This window comes from Sorex araneus, chromosome 4, assembly GCF_027595985.1.
Source record: "Sorex araneus isolate mSorAra2 chromosome 4, mSorAra2.pri, whole genome shotgun sequence".
In the NCBI taxonomy this organism is placed as follows: Eukaryota; Metazoa; Chordata; class Mammalia; order Eulipotyphla; family Soricidae; genus Sorex; species Sorex araneus.
The window spans coordinates 209894456-209919359 of record NC_073305.1 but is presented as its reverse complement, the minus strand read 5'-3'; the positions used below and the strand labels follow the sequence as shown (position 1 = coordinate 209919359).

The 24904-nt window shown below is 43.9% G+C and overlaps 1 protein-coding gene across 1 annotated transcript in view; it reads right to left on the bottom strand.

Annotated features, from left to right (window-relative positions):
• Positions 1-24904, bottom strand: part of MOSMO (modulator of smoothened) — a 72582-nt gene that overhangs the window by 9074 nt on the left and 38604 nt on the right. The gene's annotated exons all lie outside the window — the stretch shown is intronic.

Below are 24904 nucleotides of genomic sequence, written 5' to 3'. Positions count from 1 at the left end.
TTATTTTGGCTCAGGAAAAAAATTACTTTTCAGGAAAGCGAAGGCAAACTACTATGTAAGGAAAGTTCAATAATGGAATAAATACTAGAACCAGTGTATTTTATTATAGCTGTAGAGATGACGTTTTTCTATGATAGTGAGAAAAATGTCGGGGAAACTAGCGTTTCCCATTTGATAAGCACGCTTTTTGGACCATGTACACCTGTTTACATTGCCAGACGTGTTACTAAAACACTTTGGCAGGAAAGCAAAGCGTTAGAGATAATTCTGAAAGTATCCCGTCTCCTAATTGCATGAAAGTGGGGCCCAGGGATAGCCCAGTGGTAAGAGCACCTGCCTTGCAAGCCTGCGGCCAATAAGGCGTCAATCCACGAACCATCTCATATGTCTGTGTGGCTCCAGAGGCTTTGCTATTTGGTTTGTTTTCATTTTTTTGCCTTTTGGGGTCACACTCGGCGATGCACAGGGGTTATTCCTGGCTTTGCACTCAGGAATTACTCCCGGTGGTGCTCAGGGACTACATGGGGTGCTGGGAATTGAAACCCAGGTCGGTCGCATGCAAGCAAACTCCCTCCCTGCTGTGCTATCGCTCCAGCCCAGCTCTGCTATTTGGTATTTGCTACTTATCCCCAGTGCCATAACAAAGTGTGTGGTTTTCAGTGTACCACAAAAGCATTTACAGGCACTGCAACCAAATGTGCTAGAGCGCCACAACTCAAGAGTCTGATCCAGGGGAGTATTTGTGCAAACACCACAATGAAGTGTGTTCACCTCCAATCAACACAACACCTACCGAGAAAGGGGATGGGAGGGAGGCGGGGCAGCGGCGCCACCCTGCAGTCACCCTTGGCCCCACTTAGCATGTGCCCTTTCTCTGACTTTACGAGATGCGTTCTCTCCGCTCCCGTACTTCCTACATGTGACTATTTACTTTTTAAAGGGGGAAGATGCATGCTGAGGGGACTGAGACATGGAAATGAATTCTATATGCCTTCAGAAGCTTTTTTTTTAAAAAACATAAATATGTTCTTATGTCAAACTCCAGGAAATCTTCTATCAAGTACGGGACGAATTCACTTATAGGAACCTGGATAAGAAAGGCGGCAAAATAACTATTGTATAAACTCCTCCCCACTGGGAAAGAAACTCGATCGATTCCTCTCTTAAGTGGGCAGCAAAGGAAAAACCAATGACAAAAGTACATGAAAAGAAGTTTCTGAAGCCACTGAAAAAATAGATGTTTGGATCTTTTGGGGTGGGTCCTAATTACTTTCTCAGTAAAGCAGTCGGGCATTAGCTTTAAAAGCCATACTGCTAGCCCCAAGTCTGGGTTTGTTGTTGTTGTTGTTGTTTTTAAGAATAGTCAGTAAGATCCCAGAGGCAGGAAGCTGGGAAGCCGCCCTGGCAGGAGGAAACACGAGTGGTAGCTCTATGGCTATGGACGTATGTGCAGGGATGTGAGTCCGCTAAGAGGGTCCTGCAACTTGCTTCGTCATTGACACATTTGTAGAAATAAAGCAAATTATTCAAAGAAATGGAAACAAAAGAAATCTGTTCTTTCTCAAAGTTGTCATCACACCCCTCCACCCCGCCGAAGCTGTCTTCATCGAGTGAAAGATAACCCAAGTAAAACAAGTGGTACCTTTTTCCTCACTAAATTATCGATAATTAGGCCCATCCTGTGATCCCCACGTACATGCAAACGGCACTTTAATTGTGGTAACAATTTTAGCAAAACAAGCACAGATGTGGGGTGGGAGAGAAACAGAAAGCGAGCGAGCCTTCACAGTCAGGCCGTACACCGTCCCTGCTGCTCGCGCTGCTGAGAGCTGAACGGACTCACAGGCCAAGGAGACGTCCAACATTCCAAGTGTCTCACACGCAAAAACCAACCTCTAACGTAAAGACCGGAAACCAGAAAAGGGGAGAGGATGGAGCGCGTACATGCCAGAAAGTTCCACTGCTCTAAACACTAAGGTTTCCTTGGAAGTGAAACTTGGGAGCAAGGGGGGATTTTATTAAGATAAAGCACTTTATTGTAACCTTGACAATAAAGCCGCGTTCCCGGGGCCGGAGCAAAGGCCGGCAGTTGGCCCTGCCTGCAGTCGGCCCACGTTTGATCCTGGCACCCCTTAGGGTCCCCCCCAACCCACCAGGAGTGGTCCCCGAATACGGAGTCAGAAGGACATCCTGAGCATCGCCAGGTATGCCCCCCCCCCCGCCCCAAAAGACATACGTAGGTGTGTCCAAAAGTTTCTCAAGAAATTTTGCTAAACACTAAATATTTAGCAAAAAATCTTCTAACAAATTCCCCTTTGTGTTCACTATTCCACTTAAACTCTAATATGCCAGAGGAATAGGCAACAGAAAATACAATATTGTGAGTTCTAATTATTCCACCTTCACTATTTAATTAAAAAATTAAATTTCCTTTATATGTAGGGGACTTAGATCAATGTGTGAGATTTCTTTTTTTTTGTTTTGTTTTGGTTTTTCTTTTTGGGTCATACCTGGCGATGCACAGGGGTTACTCCTGGCTCTGCACTCAGGAGTTACTCCTGGCGGTGCTCAGGGGACCATATGGGATGCTGGGATTAGAACCCAGGTCAGCCGAGTGCAAGGCAAACGCCCTACCCGCTGTGCTATATCGCTCCAGCCCCGAGATTTCTTTTTGTTTTGAGGTCACACCTGACTGTGTTCAGGGCTCATTCCTGGAGACCATATGTACTCGGGAGACCATGTGGGATGCCAGGGATCAAACCTGGGTTTGCCATGAGCAAGGCAAATACCCTAACCACTGTACTATTGCTCCAACTCTTTGAGTTTGGGGTTTTTTGTTTTGTTTTGTTTTTTTGGCTGACAAATAGTTAAACGGTAGATTCAGTTCCATCTTAAACTAAAATATCCCTCCTTTAAATATTCCTGAGCATCCTAATGATGCTTTTTACTGTCCCTTTATGATATTCAAGGTTGAAACTCAATTTAATCTTCTGTGCTTGTAGATTAGTAAGCTTTCTGGGTAGACTTGCTTTTTTCTCTTCTGACTGGCATACATACCATAACAAATGAATACAAAAAAATGAAAATTACATGTACTTTCATAAACTAAATGGAAATAACCTGAAAAGTTTTCAGTCTTCAAAGAGACTGAATATGTATTAACAAAATCCAGAGCATAATTGTATTTTATAAAAGTTCTTATGACTATAAATCAATACTGAATATCCTGCACCTACATTTTAGATAAAAGCTAATGCTAGCTGACAACCAGAAGGTATACTGTACTTAGAAAACCAATTTGAAAATATTTTGTTCAATTTCTCTCATGTTCTTCGTATGGTTACAGCAACCCAAGAATCCTGAACTAACATTCTGTCACACTTTCAGTGAAAATAGATTTTCTTTCGATGACTATACAAGGGTTGATACAAATTCATTTCCTTGAGCAAAATATCAGGTCAACATAATTTATGTAGTCACATATTTTTCATTAGCTGACTGGGGTAGGGATCTGAAAAGGTTAGGGTTTTGCTACTATCAAATCTTGTCGGGCTGGAGCGATAGCACAGTGGGTAGGGCGTTTGCCTTGCACGCGGCCGACCCGGGTTCAATTCCCAGCATCCCATATGGTCCCCCAAGCACCACCAGGAGTGATTCTTGAGTGCAGAGCCAGGAGTAACCCCTGTGCATATTGCCGAGTGTGACCCAAAAAGAAAAAAAAGAAAAACAAAAAAAAGACCACCAAATCTTGTCCTTAAGTGCTGTTAATACCCTAACTTCCACGAGGTCTTTAAAATTCATATTTACCTCAAAGAATCATCTGCTGCCTAGAGATTCAAATCCATCACCCATAAAAATTGGCTGTGACCTTCATGCCTTCCAGATTCTCTGTGCACACAATCATGTACTTGATTTTAAGGTGACCACATTTTTTTTTTTTTTTGCTTTTTTGGTCACACCTGGCTCTGCACAGGGGTTACTCCTGACTCTGTACTCAGGAATCACTCCTGGCGGTACTTAGGGGACCATATGGGATGCTGGGAATCGAACCCGGGTTGGCCTCGTGCAAGGCAAACGCCCTACCCGCCTGTGCTATCGCTCCAGCTCCAAGGTGACCACTTTTTACTGCAAACAGGAAACGAGCTATTCATGAGAGCCTGAACCTTTAACTTCATTGGAAACTCGAGAGTGGTCTGCAGTGTAAACACAAGGCAGAATTAATAAGCATCTGGTGATCTTAAATGGATTTCAAAGATTTAGTTGAAAATGACACAGTAGGGGCTAGAGCGATAGTACAGCAGGTAGGGTGTTCGCCTTGCATGCGGCTGACCTGGGTTCGATTCCCAGCATCCCATATGGTCTCCCGAGCACTGCCAGGAGTAACCCCGGAGCATCACCAAGTGTGACCAAAAGAGCCAAAAAAAAAAAAAGACAGACACAGCAGTGCTAAAGAGGTAACTCCGTGGGCAGGGTGCATGCTTTTCACAAAGAGAGCCTGGATGTGATTCCAAGCACTGCATGGTTCTCCAAGGTCACTGGGAGTGACCCTGGGACAGAGCCGGGAGTAGACCCCAGCCTGGCAGGGTCTGGCCCCCAAACAAAAAAAAATTAAATTAAAATCACACTGCATTCTATAGATTTTCCTGTAGGACTGCTTAAGAGTTACCTCCTGAAATACACTAATGAAGCACAAACAAAACCATTCACTAAATTTTATCTACCCGGCCTCTAGCTTCTCGAAAGGGTCTGTAATCTCCCATTTCCCCAACAGCCAATCCATTTTTTACTCTGTAACTGTTTCCTAGGTAACCAATCCAGTCAAACGAAAGGCTTGCACACAATAGGAGAGAGGAAACCAAATTAGGAACTAGAGCATCCCACATGCCTCTCAGCATCTCACCTGTGTATCATAACACATAAAAGGATAATGAGTCTTACCCCGTTAAGTGGGGGATGTTAACGAGAGAAGCTTCTGACAGGCACCATCTATTGATCCAGACACCTGAAATGATTTGGCACAGCAGTCTGAGCGTGTCTCTGCCACAATGAGGATGATTATAAGGCGTGTCACTGCTCTCTCACGGAGAGCCTTACATGTGGGAACTGCAATGGAGAGGATCGCGCACACCCACCCGGGTCTGTTCGAGCAAGTCAGAGGCAGGAAGTGCTCACCGACCCGGCCGCAAAATTTTCTCGTGCGTGGTCAAAATTGAAAACAAAACAAAACAGCGAACACTCTCTGTTATTTCTCTCCTCTCTGCAACATTCTCTTCCCACGGGGACTGCCCTGTCATCTCTAGGTATTATTTGCAAACCCCCCCCACCCCCAAGTGTCCTATTGCTGATAAGGGTCTCTTGTCAACTATCTCCCAAGGAAATGACAATAAGACAAGCGATCCTAGTGGCAACAGCTATCCCACGGTATCACAGACAAGATGCTTCATTACAAATGTTTCACTGATAAGTGCTTAACATATTGCCCCGAGGGCACCGCCACTGGAGCAAGGAAAATATGCCGAGTTAAGTGCAATTATGGGGTTTCATGTTTTAATGATAGGTTGGCGAAGGAAATTTAGGAGCACTCAAGGCTGATGGGGGATCCAAGAGACCGGAAATGGAAGTTTAAGATGGTGGTTTAAGGGAGAAGGGCAGGTACAGGAAAGAATAGCCTGTAGGTTAACTTGGGAAACTGAAAATATTAATTTCTTCAGAAGTCAGTGGTAATGAGCTTTATCAGCCATGGTTTCTGGTTTCGACCTTAAGATATGGCTGATCACAATCTGGCCAAGAGCAAACACGTAAAACACAAACCGTCATTAATCACACAGGGACGGCGTATGACAATCGCAATGACTCAATAGGCTTTAGCCCATCACTAGCGTCCATTAGCGTAAAAGCCACTCTCTGCGCCATCATTAATCCTACTTCTCTTGCCCTTCCACTGACCCCTACTTTTCCCCAGCCATCATCTTGTTACTGTCTTGACCCCTTTCCTTATTCAGATTAGGGTCCTTGACTAACCCTTTTACTGCACCCACCTGGCAAAAACCAGATCCTAGATTCAATGTGAGTTTTTCACTTCTGGCACTTACCTCCAGGCTGCCACGTGGTGACGGAGAGCAGAGAAGGAAATTTCGAAATTTCGACCTTCAGGCCATCACTAACATCAGAAACTAATTAGGTTTCCCTAATTCAGTACTTCCCCATTCTCTGCTCTGATTGGTCGAAGCTGACCTCCTTAAATATCGAAACCATCCACCACTCTTTTCACAGTCGGTAAGTGCGCATGTCGACAACTTCTCAGAAAAGAATAGAAACCACCAAATAGCAACACCTCAATTTTCCACCCCTGAAACTCAGGAATGCACACACATCCATTTCTTCATCCTGTCGATTCTTCTGGTATCTGGAAACCCAGTCTCCTTCACTTCCTCTGGGATCTTGCCCAGGTTATTTTCTTTTGTTTCTATATTGCAAAATTGTTTTAATATGCCTGTCTCCCAGATCATAAAACAAAACCGGGTTGGAGAGGTTAAGGCGCAGGGGTTAAGGTGCTTGTTTTGCATTTGGCCAAACCTGGTTCAATCCTCAGCATTGCATAAGGGACCTCAAGAACTGCCAGGAGCGACCCCTGAACACACAGCCAGGAGGAAGCTCGGAGTATCACCATACGTAGCTGAGACTGCCACCCTCACTCCCCCCGCAGAAAATCCGAAACTGTCCCAGTATACCAAGTTATCCTCCAGTGTCATAATGCTTTTCCTTCCTTCCTTCTTTCCTTCTTTCCTTCCTTCCTTCCTTCCTTCCTTCCTTCCTTCCTTCCTTCCTTCCTTCCTTCCTTCCTTCCTTCCTTCCTTCCTTCCTGATTTTCTTTTTCCTTCTCTTCCTCCTTTTCTTTTTTTTGCTTTTTGAGTCACACAGGCGATGCTCAGGGATTACTCCTGGGTCTGCACTCAGGAATTACTCCTGGCAGTGCTCGGGGGACCATGTGGGATGCCAGGGATAGCCCAGGTCGGCTGCGTGCAAGGCAGAAGCCCTCCACTGTGCTATCGCTCGAGCCCACTGCCTGTGTTTTTCTCTCTTCTGCTTCCCCTCAACAGTAGGACAACTGTGTGGAGGTGTGATGCTGGAACATTTTATGCCTGATACCCCACCATTAATAATATTATAAATCACAGTGCCTAAAACTTAAAAAACAACAACCAAGATTTCCTGCCTCTATGTCCTGAGTGTCTTACCCCTTCACTCTTCAATCTGCTACCATTTGGCTTTTACACCGAAGCCCCCATCCTTCAGGACAGCTGTTGACAAGCTCACTCACTTCCCATCACTGACTTCAAGTCCTTTCATTCCCGCAGCACCTGATTCAGTCCCTACAACACACTTCCTTTCAGACTGGCAGCTCTTTCCAAGCTATAACTGGTTTTATTCATACTTGGACTTTTTTTTTTTTGCTTTTTGGGTCACACCCGGCTATGCTCAGGGGTTACTCCTGGCTTTTGCACTCAGGAATTACTCCTGGTGTTGCTCTGGGAACCATATGGGATGCTGGGAATCGAACCCGGGTAGGCCGCTTGCAAGGCAAATGCCCTACCCGCTGTGCTACCACTCCAGCCCCCATACTTGGACATCTTTTAAGCTGCTGTCGCTAAAATTTAGTGCACCAAGAGATCATTCTTAAATTTGGCTTTTCTTCCCCTCCCTCTCCTTTTGCGCCCCCTCCCCTCTCCCCCCCCCCACACCCTGCCTCCTCCCCTCCCCACTATGTCTAAATAACCTACAATGATCTGGATACTGCTTCTACCTTTTTAACATTTTTGTTTTGGGATTTTTTGGGTTTGTTTTTGGGTTGGTGTTTTTTTGTTGTTGTTAGTGCTGGGGGTTTACTCCTGACTCTGCACTCAGGAATCACTCCTGGAGAGCTCAGGGGGCTGGAGAAAAAGTACAGTGGGTAGGGCATGCCGCATGCAAGGGAAGCACGCTACCCACTGTACTATCTTTCCAGCTCATTTTTATCTTCGTTTTTGGGCCACACGGATGCTAGGGATCAAACCTGGGTAGGCTGCGTGCAAGGCAAGCACCTTACTGTACTATCTCTCCAGTCCCCCAGCCCCTACTCAATTTTTTTTTCTTTTTGGGTCACACCCGGCGATGCACAAGGGTCACTCCTGGCTCTGCACTCAGGAATTAGCCCTGGCAGTGCTCAGGGACCACATGGGATGCTGGGAATCGAACCTGGGTCGGCCTCGTGCAAGGCAAACGCCCTACCTGCTGTGCTATCGCTCCAGCCCTCAATTAATTCTTAAATAATTTCTAACTCTTACACATGCCAAGTGTTCATATAGCTTTTCCCTCTTCACGTATGCTTTTCCTTTAGTCTTCCAAACTTCTAGCTACTATTACTCAATAGCCCAAAATTCCAGCAGCAGCTTTGAAGTCACTTAAGGGAAGTCTCTCTGTCCTCTGTTTCCTTCCTCCACCCTGCCTGTTTCTCTCCTTTCAGGGTTATCCTCTATGTTCCGTAGCCCTTACCTCTCTTTAATTCACTATTAAATGTCTCTTTAATGAACCTGGGGGGTGAGGTTGTGAGAAACCCCAAATATACAACAAGCAGTGAGCCAGGAGTGCGGAGAGCCTCAGGAACCTTGAACCACGGCAGTCTCTAGGTTGGGGACAGTCTTGTGAAGAAATGAGCCATTAACGTGTGGGGTCTGGGCTAATTAGGGGTAGTTAGAATTGAACTGTCTTATAGAAAACAACCAGTTAGGCAGTGGTGTAACCAGTTGAACAAGATTTTACACAAAAAGACTTGTACTTGCATGTTTACAGCAGCACCTTTCATAACAGCCCAAGAGTGGAAACAACCCAAACAGTCTCAATTGATAGAACACATTCAATGGAGCATTATTCAGGAGTTCAGAACAATGAGGTACTGAGAGAGGCCACAATACGGATAAACCTTGATTACACTATGCTAAGTGAGAGCAGCCGGGCAATCACAAGGATGGAACAATTAGCGGATGGCAGGGGATAAGGGAAGAGGAGCTGAGAAATAAAGAGTTTCTGTTTCTTGGGGTAATACAGTTATTCTGGAATTAGTTGGCGCTGGTTGCATAATGTTGTGGATATACTAAAAAGCACAGAATTAGACATTTGAAAATGATGAATTTTATGTCAAAAGAGACTCAACAGCTTAGATTTACCAGCTTAATTTCAAGAGTATAATATTTTATTGGAGCATTCTATCCAACGCTCTATTCCCTTGCTCCCTTCTTGTAGGATTATTATGCAAATTACACTTTACACATTATAAGCTCATCAACAGTTTTGTAACTATTGCTTTATTTAAAATAGAAAGCAGTTATAAACAGAATTACATCTATCAGAACGTTTATATTCATCCATGTTGTTTTATTTCTTTGTGTGGAATTATTTCTGTGTGAATCTGAAATACTGCCAATAGTTCTTTTCTGTCTGAGGACTCAATTTCACTGTTTCATAGGGTAGGTCTGCTTTTGATCAACTTTCTGTTTTGTTTATTTTAGTGTGCCTTAGTATTTTTCATTTTTAAAGGGAAGCTTTTTTGTTTTTGTTTTTTGCTTTGCCGGTCACAGATTTCTTAGTTAACTAATAGAATGTTTCTTGCAGCATTTTGAGTTCCCACTGACTGGCCTCATGGTTTCTTATGGTAAAATCACTGTTAACCCCTGAAGATCCCTTGGATTCAAGAAGATACACTTTTTCCCTGTCTCCCCCACCCCCAGGATTCTTTTTCTATCTTTGTTTTTTAGTCTGATATCTCTAAGTGTGGAATACTTTTTGTTTTGTTTTTTTGTTTTGCTTTTTGGGTCACATCTGGCAATGCACAGGGGTTATTCCTGGCTCTGCACTCAGGAATCACCCCTGGCGGTGCTCAGGGGACCATATGGGATGCTGGGAATCGAACCCAGATCGCCCGGATCGAACCCAGATCATGCAAGGCAAACGCCCTACCCACTGTACTATTGCTCCAGCCCCATAAGTGTTGAATACTTTTGAGTCTCTTACTTGGAATTTGTAGCCATCCTTCAAGGTGCAGATCATTTTAATTTTAGATTATTTTAGTGCAGATTATCATTATTTTTTCACCCAAGTGGTACTCAAGAAGCTTGGGAGCCCTCCCAGTGGTTCTTGGTCAGCTGGGCCAGGGTTTGATGCCGGGGTCCGGAGATGCTGTGCTCAGGCCTGCAGGGCCACAGATGACTTGGGTCACCCCAGCAGAGCTTGGAGTTTCTGGGCCAATGCCTGGTGGTTCTCAGGGGTCTCCACAGCTATACCCAGCAATACTTGGTCCGGGCAGTGCAAGCAATGGAACCTTGGCAGGTCGCATACGAGTCGGCACCAAAATCCCTCTGGGAGTTCTCCTCCAACCCTTATATTGAAAATTTCCAGGGGGCTGGAGTGATAGCATAGCGGGTAGGGCGTTTGCCTTGCACGCGGCCGACCCGGGTTCAAATCCCAGCATCCCATATGGTCCCCTGAGCACCGCCAGGAGTAATTCCTGAGTGCAGAGCCAGGAGTAACCCTGTGCATCGCCAGGTGTGACCCAAAAACCAAAAAAAAAAAAAAAAGAAAAAAAAAAAGAAAATTTCCAATAAACTTGAAAAGAGATTTTGGCACTGTTTCTTCAAATATATTTTCCCTCTTTAGTCTTTGTCTGAGATTCCCAAGGTGTGTGCTGGACACTGATGATGCTTGGTGAGTTCCATGGACTATCTATTCTCATACTCTATGCATTAATTGTTCATTACTTTTTCTTTCTGTTCAAATTAGATCATTTCAACTGATCAGTCTTTAAGTTTGATTTCTCCTGTAGAAATGAAACTGATTTCTTTTGCCAATTTTTCATTTCAGTTACTGTACTTTTCAATTCCAGAATTTTGATTTTCTTTTATAATTTCATCTCTTTAGTATTCTCTTATACCCTTTCCAGTGAAACATTTTCCCTTGCTGTCCTTTATTCACATGCTATTTCCTTCATTTCCTGGAACTTATGTAGTAACTGATATATGAATATATGTATGAAATAGGAAACTTCCAAACAGTTTCTATGGTGTCAACCAAAAGTAGACATACTAATGAAAAAAGAAACAAAATTACAGGTCAATATCCCCAGTGAACAATAATGCAAAGATCCGCAGAAAAATCTAAATGTGTCTAATGCTTTTGACAAGAGCAAACAGCCATTCATGATTTTTAAAAAGTACTCACCAAACAGAGATATAGCAAAGGAACATCTCTCAAGGTAATAGCCATCTCCAACAAACTCACTGTCAACATCATACTCAGTGGCAAAAAAACTAAAAGGCTTTCCTTGGATATCAGGCACAAGCCATGATGTTCACTTTCTCTATTATTATTCAATATAGTTTTAGAAGTTTTAAAGTTTTACCATAGCAATCAGGTGAGAGAAAGATATCTTTTTTTGGGGGGGAGGATGGTGGAAGAAAAGATGACAAAGGTACCCAAATCGTAAAAGAAGTTTAACTTCAACTATAACCTATCTGCAGATGCCATAATATGCAGAAAACTCTACAGTTTTTAGTAAAAGACTATTAGAAAGAAGCCAATAACACAAAGTAACAAGCTACAAAATCACTGTCACTGTCACTGTCATCCCACTGCTCATAGATTTGCTCGAGTGGGCACCAGTAACGTCTCCATTGTGAGACTTGTTGTTACTGTTCTTGGCATATCGAATACACCACGAGTAGCTTGCCAGGCTCTGCCGTGGGGGCGAGATATTCTCGGTAGCTTGCCAGGCTCTCCGAGAGGAGTGGAGGAATCGAACCCGGGTTGGCTGCATGCAAGGCAAACGCCCTACCTGCTGTGCTATCGCTCCAGCCCAAGTTACAAAATCAAGACACAAAAATCTGCTACATTTCTATATGCAGACAATAACGAGAAATTTCAAAAAGGAAACTCCATTTACAGTAATGGTAAAAAAATCAAATACCAAGAACTGACTTCATAATGGATATGAGATATTCATACTTTGAAAATTTTAAGTGACTACTGGAAGAAACAGGATACCAGGAGATGTGAAAAAAAGTATGATGTCGGGCTGGAGTGATAGCACAGCGGGGAGGGCATTTGCCTTGCACACGGCCAACACGGATTTGATTCCCAGCATCCCATGTGGTTCCCTGAGCACCGCCAGGGGTAATTCCTGAGTGCAGAGCCAGGAGTCACACCTGTGCATCGCCGAGTGTGATCTAAAAGCAAAAAAAAAAAAAGTACAATGTCCATGGGTGGGAAGAATTAATATTGTCAAAATGACCATCACACCCAAAGTAGTATACCTATCTAAAGCTATCTCCATTAAAATTCTGATGACGTTCTGCAAGAACTTTGAATGAATTTAAACTAAAAAACCATGCAATCATAAAACACAAAGGGCTAAAACAATTCTGAGAAAAAAGAAAGCAGTATGGAAACTACTGAGAAAGTAACAACGGAACTTTGATATGACCCAACAATTCCACTTTTTGGCACACTAATCTGTAAGGATATATGCACACTTATACTACAAAACTAAGTACAAGAGCCTGAGATAGGGCAGACCAAACTCTAAAAATGAAGATTTTATTTTATTTTATTTGCTTTTTGGGTCACACCCAGTGATGCTCAGGGTTTACTCTTGGCTCTGCACTAAGGAATTACTCCTGGCGGTGCTTGGGGGACTAAATGAGATGCTGGGAATCAAACCCGGGGCAGCCTCGTGCAAGGCAAATGCCTTACCCACTGTGCTATCACCCCAGCCCCTAAAAATGAAGATTTTGAAGCAAAATTTTCTGCAGACTGTGGCTGTCAGGAGCACCAAACCCTTTGCCCTTGCAGTGGACGCTGACAGCTACCACAACTGCAAGGCCTATTGGCTTTCAAGGTTATCCTGGAGTTCGGGAGAGGGCGGATGGATTAGTAAAACTTAAAAGGGCCACAAAACTTGCCGCTCTTATAAAGCCCAGGAGATTTGATTTCAGCCCTCCTCTGATTGTGGTAACCCTGAATTTCCAGAGTTCCAGAACACACGGACCTCACAGTTCTCGCCCGTGTGCTCACTGCACTTGTGGAGAGGCAGATTTTCTCAAGTCCCTACTCTGCTACCTCACGGTTAAACTCACAGTCACAATCTGAAAATCAGTTTTGCCACACTTGGGTGAGTTCATCTTACTAAACTTGCTTTGGCAAGAACATAATATGACTTATCATTGATGTGCGAGTTAAGATGATGAGATAGTACCTTTCCAACAACTCTAAGTACTGAATAACTACTATACGTTTCCAGGAAATTAGATTTTCCCCTCCAGGCCATAAGCCTGACATAAGCATACGTACTACGCTAGAGGTTTCACACTCGGGGAAGCGGGGTGGGGGAGGAATCACCGAGTGCCAGGGAATGAAACCCGGGTTCTCCTATATACCAAACATGCACCCTGGCTCTCGGGCCCAGGGCACACTTTAAAAAATGTTCTTCATATCTGTTTCGGGGATCAACAAAAATGTTCTTGTTTCTCAAGTAACTGGTGCCTTCCAGTAAAGAAAGGTGTAGCAGGGCCGAATGTACAGTACAGCGGGGAGGGCGTTTGCCTTGCACTCGGCAGACCTGAGTTCAAGCCCCAGCATCCCATATGGTCCCCCAAGCACCGCCAGGAGTAACCCCTGAGCATCACTATTTGTGACCCCAAACACAAACAAACAAAAAAAGGTGTGGCAGATCCAGAAAAAGTGATTGGTGGTCATATTTAGAATCTAATACAGATTCTTCCAGGGCCCTCCTGGAAAGCAGAGGGGCTGTGAGCGTCCACAGTGCGCTCTGCAGGGTGCTACTGGAAGCTCCACGAAAGGCAGAGCGTGAAGGCCAGACGGATGGCAGACTCAAACCCAGCCCTCGTTTATTTCCTCATGACTTTGTTCCTGTGGTGGGCAAAGACTGGAGGAAAGATGGTTAATAAAGTGGTTATGTTTTTGTTAAAAAACTATATACAGCGAATAAGTAGACACAATAATTTGATGCCATGGTATATTCATGAGCTCAACTTTCCAAAATAAAAGAGTGACATCTGAAGGTTGCTAAGGCAGCTAGTCATGAAGTACTCAGGACATTACTCCTCTGTCCAACTGTTTCAGTGTAGAATTCGTGTTGAAGATTAACACAGGGCAAGCTCAGACTTGCTGAAATAGAAGCCCAAAAGGGGCAGATCTGATAGGAACGGCAATGCTGGAAATACTGGTATTAAAAATGCCTGGCTAAGAGAAATCACAAAATACTTTGTTAGCAAATAAAAGTTGACTAAGCGGCCTTTTCAGCTTGCACTTTCTTCTGTTAAACCCACATGGCTGTTCTCTCCTTATTTAAAACAGAACCATTACCAGCTGTTCATAAGACTATTACCAGTTGTTTCTCGTTCAGATGGCTTAGCTCACTTTACACTTGACTAAATAATACCTAACATTGTCCCCTTATTCATTCCTTTTTGTTTTGGACCCATGCCCGGCAGTCCTTTGGCCTTATTCCTGGTTCTGTGCTCAGTGGTCACTCCGGAAGGGCCGGGGAGACCATACGCAGTCATGAGACTCAACAGCGAATTGGCTGCGTGCAAGACAAGCCCCTAACTCACAGTACTCTCTCCAGCCCACACTCCCCTCTTACGAAACTCAGATCTAACCAGACAAAGACTTGAAATAAATGAGACATGGGGGCCGGAGCCATCAGACAGCAGGTAGGACATCTGCCTTGCATGGGGCTGACCTGTGTTCAATTCCTGGCGTCCCAAAGGGGACCCCCTCCCAAGATGGCCAGGAGTGATTACTGAGTGCAGAGCGGGGAGTAACCCCTGAGCACCCTGGGTATGGCTCAAAAACAAAAACAACAACAAACAAGTGCTGTAGGGGTTGGAGAGATACTTCAAAGGCTAACGTCCCTGCCTGGCACACAGCAGGCCTGGGTTTGATCCTAGCACGGGTGATCTCTGGAATTCTGCCAGGAATAACTAATGAGCACGGCCAGGTGTGCCCCTCAAATTCTCTGCTTCTCCCCTGAGAATAAAGTACGCAATCATTTTGTATCACTGTATCACTGTCATCCCGTTGCTCATCGATTTACTTGAGCAGGCACCAGTAACGTCTCCATTCGTCCCAGCCCTGAGATTTTAGCAGTCTCACCTTGCTCGTTTTTCCCAAAGATTGGAGGCTCTTTTCAGGGTCAGGGGAATGAGCCCTGTTATTGTTACTGTGTTTGGCATACTGAATACGCCACGGGAAGCTTGTATTAAAAAAAATACTTTTTATTGGTCGGGGGGGGCAGGCAATGTTCAAGGGTTGACTCCTAGTTCTGCGCTCAGGAATTGCTCCTGGCGGTACTTGGGGAACCATATGGGGTTGCAGGGATTGAACCTGGGTTGGCTGCCTGGAAGCAGATGGTTCTACTCACTGTTCTGTCACTCCGGCCCCATAAACTCTAAAATTCTCGTAAAATTTTACACATGAAATTTAAATACAATATTAGTTGCATAAAATCCTTGAATCACGCATGAATTTAAGTGCAATTAAGATTGAAGAAAGAATCAGGGAGGTTTAGAGATAACTCAGTGGCTAAGTACTTGATCTACAGGCGTGAGGCTCACATATACCTGAGCACTGTAAGGAAAAAAAGAGGTGCAGGAAGGTTGGAGCAATAGTACAGTGGGTAGGGCGCTTGCCTTGCATGTACCTGACCCAGGTACAATCCCAGGCATCCCACATGGTCCCCAGACACTGGAAGGAATGATCCCAGAGTGCGCAGCAAGGAGTAAGCCCTGCACATCACTGGGAGTGACCCCTCCCCCCAGGCAAAATAAACAGAGAGATGTGCAGCGCTGGAGAGATAGCACAGCAAGTAGGATGCTTGTCTGGCACACGGCTGACCTGGGTTCAATCTCTGGCACTCTGTATGGTCCCCGGAGCCCTGCCACCTGTGATTCCTGAGTGCAGAGTCAGGGGCACACCCTGAGCACAGCCAGGTGTGGCTCAACACTAACAAAAAGATGCGCAAGGATCACACTGTGTGACACAGCGGGAATGTGCCCTGTGCCAAGCAGCGCAAGTAGAAGGTACACCACGGCTAAAGACAGTGACCCCCGGCGAGCACAGGTGCGAGCACAGCACCTGATCTGCAGTCCTTGCCAACGCCATAACGAAATGTTGTGAGCAGTATGACGCGGTGTGTGCTGACTCCTGACCACTGCAACATCGTCAACGTCAGAGGAAAAAATATCCGACGGAAGACATGATGAGTGGAGTCTTGGGGGGCAGGCGGGGAAAGTGCCCGAGCAATTCGGTACTAAGTGGAGGGGCTAGCGAGAGCTCTGTGGGCGAGGACACATGCGTGGCACGCGGGAAGCCAGGCCCCGGTGCCCGGCACCACATCGCCTCCTGCGCCACCAGGTCTGGTCTCCAACTCCGAAATAAATCAAATGAAATCAGGTAGAACACTAATGGCATTTCAATCACTCCGTCCCACATTTTCTTTTCCATTTCAATTAGGGTATCATGCATGAGAAATCCCAGGGAGAATTTAACAGATCATATCAAGATACTTATTGTGTCTTCCTGTTTGGGCTGCAGAAACCCCAAATAAGATTAACATTTAGTCCACCTAAGTGAATAATAGTGCCCATGTTTTGTATGTAAAAGTTACTGGCTTAAGACTGGTAATACTGGAAAAGCGAATAAAATTAAAAAAAAAAACACACCTCTGATAGGGCTTTATCAAGTCAAATAAATCTCTGAAATACTTTTACAAAAAAGTCTGAACATTAATTATTATACAGCTTTCAATCACAGGAAAAACTGGCCAAAAGCTGTCAAAGAATTTGAACATTAAGGTATGGAAGTTCACTAAGATAATGACGGTTAGAGGGATAAGTCTGGATGGGAGATGTGTGCTGAAAATAGATGAAGGACCAAACATGACAACCTCTCAGTATCTGTACTGGAAACCATAATGCCCCCAAATAGAGAGAGAGAGAGTATGGGGGAAACTGTCATGGAGGCAGGGGGAGGGTGGGAAAGGGGGGGTATACTGGGAAGACTGGTGGTGGGGAACGTGCACTGGTAGAGGGATGGATGTTTGATCATTGTATGAATGTAACTCAAACATGAAAGCTTGTAACTATCTCATGATGATTCAATAAAATAAAATAAAAATAAAAACGAAATTAAAAAAAAAATAAGGTATGGAAGGAATCTTAAAGACCATCTGACCTATGGGGCTGGAGCGATAGCACATTGGGTAGGGTGTTTGCCTTGCATGCATCCAATCGGGTTCGATTATTCCCAGAATCCCATATGGTCTCCCCAAGCACTGCTAGGAGTAATTCCTGAGTGTATGAGCCAGGAGTAACCCCTGTGCATCTCCAGGTGTGACCCAAAAAGGAAAAAAAAACAAAAGATTATCTGACCTAATCTCCCCAAATTGAGGTTTGGGGAGTGTAATCCAAGACACAATCTAAGGAGTAGAGTATGAAACCAGGTTTTCCTTATCCTAACCTTATTCCTACTACACAGTACTGCCTTCCTGCACGCCATTCACGAAGAAAATGAACAGTATCTAAAATTACCCTCGGGAACACCCAGATTTATATCAGAGCAGAGTTAATTACAACTCTGTGAGCCCGGTGACAGTGAGTCGAAGAGGAACTTTCAACTCCAAAGACAAGGTCAAAATCAAACTACCTTGTAAAGTGGGAGACGGAGTTTTCCTTGTCAGCTCCTAGGAGTGACTCCCTGAATCCTACTCACTCTACAGTACAGCTTCCTCCCATACCAGCCACTGTAGCACTGTCGCACTGCCATCTCGTTGTTCATCGATTTGCTCAAGTGGGCACCAGTAACGTCTCTATTGTGAGACTTGCTGTCACTGTTTTTGGCATATTGAATATGCCACGGGTAGCTTGCCAGGCTCTGCCATGCGGGCGGGATACTCTCACTAGCTTGCTGGGCTCTCCGAGAGGGACACAGAAAGTGAACCCGGGTCAGCTGTGTGCACCAGCCACATATTCTCAAAAATGTCCAAGGAGTATTTTACTCCTGGCTCTTCCTCAAAATAAATAAATAAAGGATAAATGTGAAAAAATCCCATTTCTTTTCTTTTAAAAGATTTCCTGCTTTCAGATCTCTACCCTCAAGAAACCCAGCTATTTATAAACTACACCACAATGACCATTCATACTGGTCTTATTTATTTATATGGTTGGCAAAATATGCACCACTACTTTCTTAAAAAGGAATTTATAGACAAGTCACAATAAATAAGTAAGTTACCATCAAAAGTTAACATTAACAAAAGATCTACTCTATAATCTTCAGGTCTGTTAAAAAAAATTCTTTTTTTACCTAATATCTAGCTTTATCTAGATATATCAAGACATTAATTCTAAATCATTTTCTAGTAACTTGTGCAATCTTAGTAAGTTTGGTAATTCTGATATGGAATCAAATTCTAAGCTATTTAGCCACACTGCAGTGGTCGGGTAAACAGTACAGGCGTTTGTCTCGCATGGAACCCACTCGGGTTCAATCCCTCCCACGTGCAGTTCCCCAGCCTGCCGGGAGTGATGTCTGGGCACCATTGGCTGTGACTCAGAAAACAAAAGGAAACAAATCACAGTGGTGAGAACTCAGGTTCCGCATCAGATTCCAGGCTCACCACTTACGTTTTAGGCCAGTTTATTCAATCTCCATAGGCTTTTCTCCTCTACTTAAATAAGGATGACAACAAAATGTCCTCTGGTGTCATGCGAATCTCAAATGTGGGATATAAAGAAACACAGTGAGGAAATAATAAACAGGTAACATCTGTAGAACTGAGCTTACCGTGGTGGGGAGCAGAGAGGGGTGGTCAACTGTGTCGGGGCGGGGGAGCACTCTGGTGGAGGTATGGTGTGAGGACACTGTACGCATGAAGCCCTACCATTAACAATATTGTAAATTACAGTAGCTAAAATTAAAAAAGAAGAAAAGGGGCCTGAGAGAGAGAGAGAGAGTCCAGCAGGGAAGGCACTTGCCTTGCATGCAGTTGATGTGGGTTTGATCCCTGGATCCCCTGAGCCAACTGGGAGTAATCCCTTAGCACAGAGCCAGGAGTAAGCCCTGAGCACTGCCAAGTGTGCCCAGAACACCAAAACAAACAAACACCCCCCACCCCAACCAGGATGTATATTAAGAACTTAGAGGGGGCTGGAGCGATAGCACAGCGGTTAGGGCGTTTGCCTTGCAGGCTGTTGACCCGGGTTCGATTCCCAGCATCCCATATAGTCCCCTGAGCACTGCCAGGAGTGATTCCTGAGTGCATGAGCCAGGAGTAACCCCTGTGCATCACTGGGTGTGACCCAAAAAGAAAAAAAAAAAAACCAACAACTTAGAGTAAAAGTAGGGCTGCAGAAGTGGCGTAAAGGTTTACGAGCTTGCCTAGTATGTGGTTGTATCCACAACCATGGTTTAAATCCTGGTACCACTTAGGACCCAGGAGTAGCCCCTGGGTCTACTACTAAGCATTATTAATGAGATAGTTCTATTATTTTTTTTTGTACTGCCGGAGATCAAATCTAGGGCCTGACACATGCATAATATTTCGCTAGCTATATGTTACAAACGACATGGTTTTAAACAGCATGAAGCCACTTTTAAACACTTCAAAAAACAAAAATCTTTTAAAAAAAACAACAACCAAAAATTTCTCATTCTGCCTTCACATATTTACCCAACGACTGCAGCTGGTGGTTCGACTGCAGCACCCAGGCGTGTCTGCACGGCGCATGGACGGGCCAATTATAAATTGTGCTTGGATCTTCGACTGCCAACACACCCTAATCCCCAAGTTGTTCAAAGGCTGGTCTGTATTTCCTAAAAGGCTCCCGATTAATTGTTTTAATTCATTTTATTGAGATATAATTTAGACAGTGAAACATCATGCTAGTGTGTACGATTCAGTAAGTTTTGATGGAGTATATGCAAGCAACTCATTGATGCGCATATGATGCCCAAGAATATCTGAACATTAGCACCAAAAGCCCCCCGTACTCCTCTGCAGTCAGTTCCTTCCCCACACCTGGAGAAAGATGGCCTCTATGACTATTGTTGTGCCTCTGTGTATCTGTTGTTATGAATAAAGCTGCGATCAACATTGGCGTGTGGTTTTTGTGTGAATCATGGATGGTGTGGATATCACGGAGGACCGGACTCCAGCAACAGGCAGAGGAAAGAGATTTCGTTATGGCCCTGCCTCGAGAGTAGAGCCGGGTGTCTCATCTTTTCCTGTCCTCAGGTGGGATTTACCTGATCGGCTCCCAGCCAGGCCTTTAGATTTCAATGGAATCTAGCACCAGCTCTCCGGGTGTCCAGCTTGCAGACAGCAGGGCACGGGACTCAGCTTCCAAAATATGGACAGCCCTGACAACAGGACACATTTTCATTTTCCCCTGTGTTAAAACCCAAGAATAAAAATATGGGGTCATACGGTAAGTGTCTGTTTAGAGGGATAGTTATTGAAACTACCAAACTATTTTCTTTAGCGGTCATATCACTTTGCATTCTGACAAGCAATACATGAAAATTCCAGCACCTCGCCATACTCACCAACATGTGACATTATTAGTCTTTTTAGTTTTAGCCATTTGAAAATGCAGAAGTATCTACTGGGTTTAATTTGTGCTTCCTCAATGTCTAATAATGGAGAACATCTTTTCATGTGCTTCTCTGCCATGTCTGGTCTGTTCAAACATTTTGCCTATTTAAAAAAACAAGTTATCTTACTATTGAATTTAAAGTCTTATATATATATACACATATATATAAGTATATATATATATATATACATATGTAAACACAAGCCCATTATCTGATGTGTTTTACAGATATTTTCCCATCAGTTTGTGCCTCAAGTTTTTTCTTAATAGCTTTGGAGGACAAACGTTTTAAATTTCGGCAGTTCCATTTATCAATTTCGTATCCTGCTCCTTATGACAAATCAGCAGCTAAGGGGCAATCCCCACCATGCTAAACTCAGACTGATATTTAGGGAATAAGACTCTATCAGTTAGGCTGCCAGGGTAATAAACTCACATTAATAAACTCACTACATATCTCTAAGGAGTATCCCAATGGCTGAAGGAAAAAGAGCATTCAGTTTTCCTTATATGTCTAACTATTGACACAAGTACAAAAGTATGCTACCTCAATTATTTATGAAGCAAATACACTGAAGAGTATAGTTCTTTTTTTCTTAATTCAGATAAAAGTCACTACTTAATTCAGGTGCTTAGGATCAATTATATTACCTCCAAAAGATCAAGTAATTGTCAAGTCTGTATACTATCTAAAAAATAAGTATTAAGCATGACAAATCTGGCAATCAGGAGAAGCATACAATGTCACAATGGAAGGTTTTAACACTTTGACGCCAGCCTGTGCCACTGGCGGCTCACGCTTGAATATGGCTTTATTAACTCTAATTGCAGCACTGGCATCAATGCAGTCAATTCAAACCGAGGTTATGGAGCCAGAGAAACAGCACAGGAGTTAAGGCACATGCCTCGCATGGCATCCCTGGCACTAGCTGGGCTCGCTGAGTATTGCCGTGGGCAGCCCTGGCGACCTGCACGCATCAGTGGGGGCGACCTGGGTAATCCTCAGGTAATCACTGCAAGGCAGGGTGCTCCCGACACTACTTGGAAAGTCACGTCCCACCAAAGAAAACCAAGATTATTACAAGCACGATTTTTCAGGACATAATGATTTTGTCAGTAGCAGAAATTACATGTCTTCAGTGAGTTTTTCCAAGCTTACTACCTACTCACTTCTATCTTGTCACTCCAAACTCTTTCTAAGCAATCTCAATTAAATTTACAGGTTCATTTATCACCTATGACTCACAGCCGGCGACTCATGAAGCTAAGATATCCACCGAGAGCTGCGATACCTCTTTTAAACCCGGATTCCGACTGCAACTGTTACCTAACATTTCCACTTGGATTCACCGTAGGCATCTCCAGCTCAACAAATACAAAACTGAACTCACCTTCCCTTCTCTAATCTGGCTCTCTCTAGCGTCCTGGTCAATGCCACAACTATTTTTCCAGCTGTTCAAATCACGCATTTGCAACTGCTTCTAATATCCAGAATTTTCCACCCTAGTCTCATGGAGCCAAGTGGAATCTATATCCTAACCATAAAATTCTATCCTCTTGTCTCCATCTCCAACAATTCCAATCCAAGTCAATATAAATTCTCATCACTCAGTTCTTGTTCAATGGAAACCATGCTTCCTCATACTGCAGAGTGTGTAAATTAAAACAACACAAATAGCTTCCCACTTCCCCCAATCATCAGTCTTAGAAGATCAAATCCCTATCATGGGTCTGGGTCTGGACTATGCCTGCTTCTTCAGCCCTCTCTCTCTCATCCCATTCCTTCCCTGTGCTCTACTATATATATATATATATATATATATATATATGTATATATACACACGTGTATGTACATACATATATGTACATATATGGTAGAATATATAATATATGGCATATATTATATATGACATATATAATTACATATTACAAACATATGAATCTATTCTGCTTTAACCTTTGCACGTCCCTCTTGCCTGGAGTATTATTTACTTCGCATTTTCTTGCTAATTCTTACACATCCTTCCATTTTAAGTAACTTTTTATTTTGTGAAAGAGGAGGGGGTTTGGTTTAAACCTGGAGGTGCTGGGGGTGGGAGGCTACTTCCTGCTATACTCAGGGGGGTATGCGGTGCTAGGGACTGAACAAGGGTCAACTTCTTACATAAACCTTAACCCCTATAATTCTCTCTAGCCTGAGTGATTTTCTCAGTTAAGACTTCTCTAGTACTTACTCCCTGTTGTATGCTCCCGTTATATGACACTTACTCTTTCAGAGAATTTTTTATAATTATGCTTATTTTCATGATTTATTTTTGTCTCTTTTACCTACTGGACTCTGTACTCAATGTGTGGACTGCATCAATTTTATTTACCAATCTTATTTAACAATTAGTGTGGTGCTAAACATATAATATGCCTTGATAAGTATATACGTATTTCCAGTTTCATTGAGATAAAATTGACAAATGGAAGTATAAAGACACATGTGAAGTTTATAATGTAATGATTTATACAGTGTGACAATAATTACATTCAAGTCAATTAACACATCTATCCACCTCATATAATGACCTTTTGTCCAACAATTTGTAAAGAGAATGTTTATTAACTGCAGATGCCATGGTATACATTAGCTCATCAGAACTTTTTCCATCTTCTAGTCCAAAGTATAGTTCATGAATGTCTATTTTCCCTCCCTGTAGGGCCTGGTAATCATTCTGTTCGTATTCCCCAAAGCAACCTGCAGATTCAATGCAATCCAGACCAAAGTTCTAATGGCACTTTTTCACAGAAAAAAAAATTACATAAAATCACAAAAGATCTCAAATAGCTGAAGTCATTTTGAGAAGGAAGAACAAAGCTGGAGGCATTATACTTTCCAATTTCAAACTGTGCCAAAGCGACAGTAATCAAAGCAGTATTATATTGGCACAAAATAGATGAACTCACAAACTAATGAAACAACAAAATCTTCAGGCCAGAAATAAAGTTACAAATATCTCATTAACTTTTGGACACGGGAGCCAAGAACACACAATGGGAAGAAAATAGTCTCTTCGATAAATAATGCTGGGAGGGCCCGGGACTGATCAAAGCGAGGGAAGGAACGCCCGGGTCTGACGCCAGGGTCTGACGCAGGCACTGCCTGGTCTTTTGAGCACTGCGGGGTGCCACCAGCTCCCTGAATACTGTGCTGGGAGTAGCCCCTGAGCAACGCCCAGTGTGACTCATGACAAATAACAAAACGATAATAATGTTGGGGAAAGTGGACATCTATTTGCAAAAGCATGGGACTGGATGCCTATCTTATACCGTTCACTAAAATAAGTCTAAATGGATTGAGCACTTAATCCGAGAAGTGAAAGAGGGGAAGGCTACTGGCCAGCCACCCTGGCTTGGCCCTGCGAGTCCCAGCCCCAGGAAACTGAGGCATCAGGCGACATCAGAGCCCTGCTGATTGCTCACGAGTGCCATTTTGCCCATGCCATGATCAGGATCCCCAGTGTCCCAGCTGCCACCACCCCAGGCTGGCACTGCCCAGTCCCCAACCGAGGTGACTAAAGCACTGCAGCAGTGCTGGGGGCCCAGCCTGCCACTCAGGGTCACCATTTTGCCCCTCAGGTCAGGATCCCCCAACCCCCTTGTGCGTCATGCGGCTTTACGTTTCTTCACCCCTTCATATCTCACCATGAGCATTCGAGACATCCTAACTAGTCGCCTAACACCCAAAACCACACAAGACACATCTCAGACTGCGAACGTCACAAGGGAAAAGCAGTGAAGAACCCCCACCAGGCTCAGGGGGCGAGGCTGGTGGCCTGGAAGACTCACCCGTAATAACAAGCTACACAACCTCTCTGATAAGGACACGGGGGGGGGGGGGGGGTGTATAAAGAACTCAAAGAAACAACGGGAACAGAACGCTTGAACAATGGAGCGAAGAACAATGGAACCAATAAAACATGAGAGGCTATGAGAGCAGAAATGAGGAAAGTCCAAATAGAAATGAGAGTTCCCGGAGGGCATCAGCTAAAAGAAATACAAATAAAAATACCCCGAAACACATCCTAATCAGAATGGGGGAACTCGGAGAGAATGATGAAAGAAAGCAGCAGGATCAAAGAAGGAAGTTAGATGCAAAGGAGCATCTTTAAGGCCTACAGCAGACCGAGATGGCCGGGAGACTCGCTGCCTTC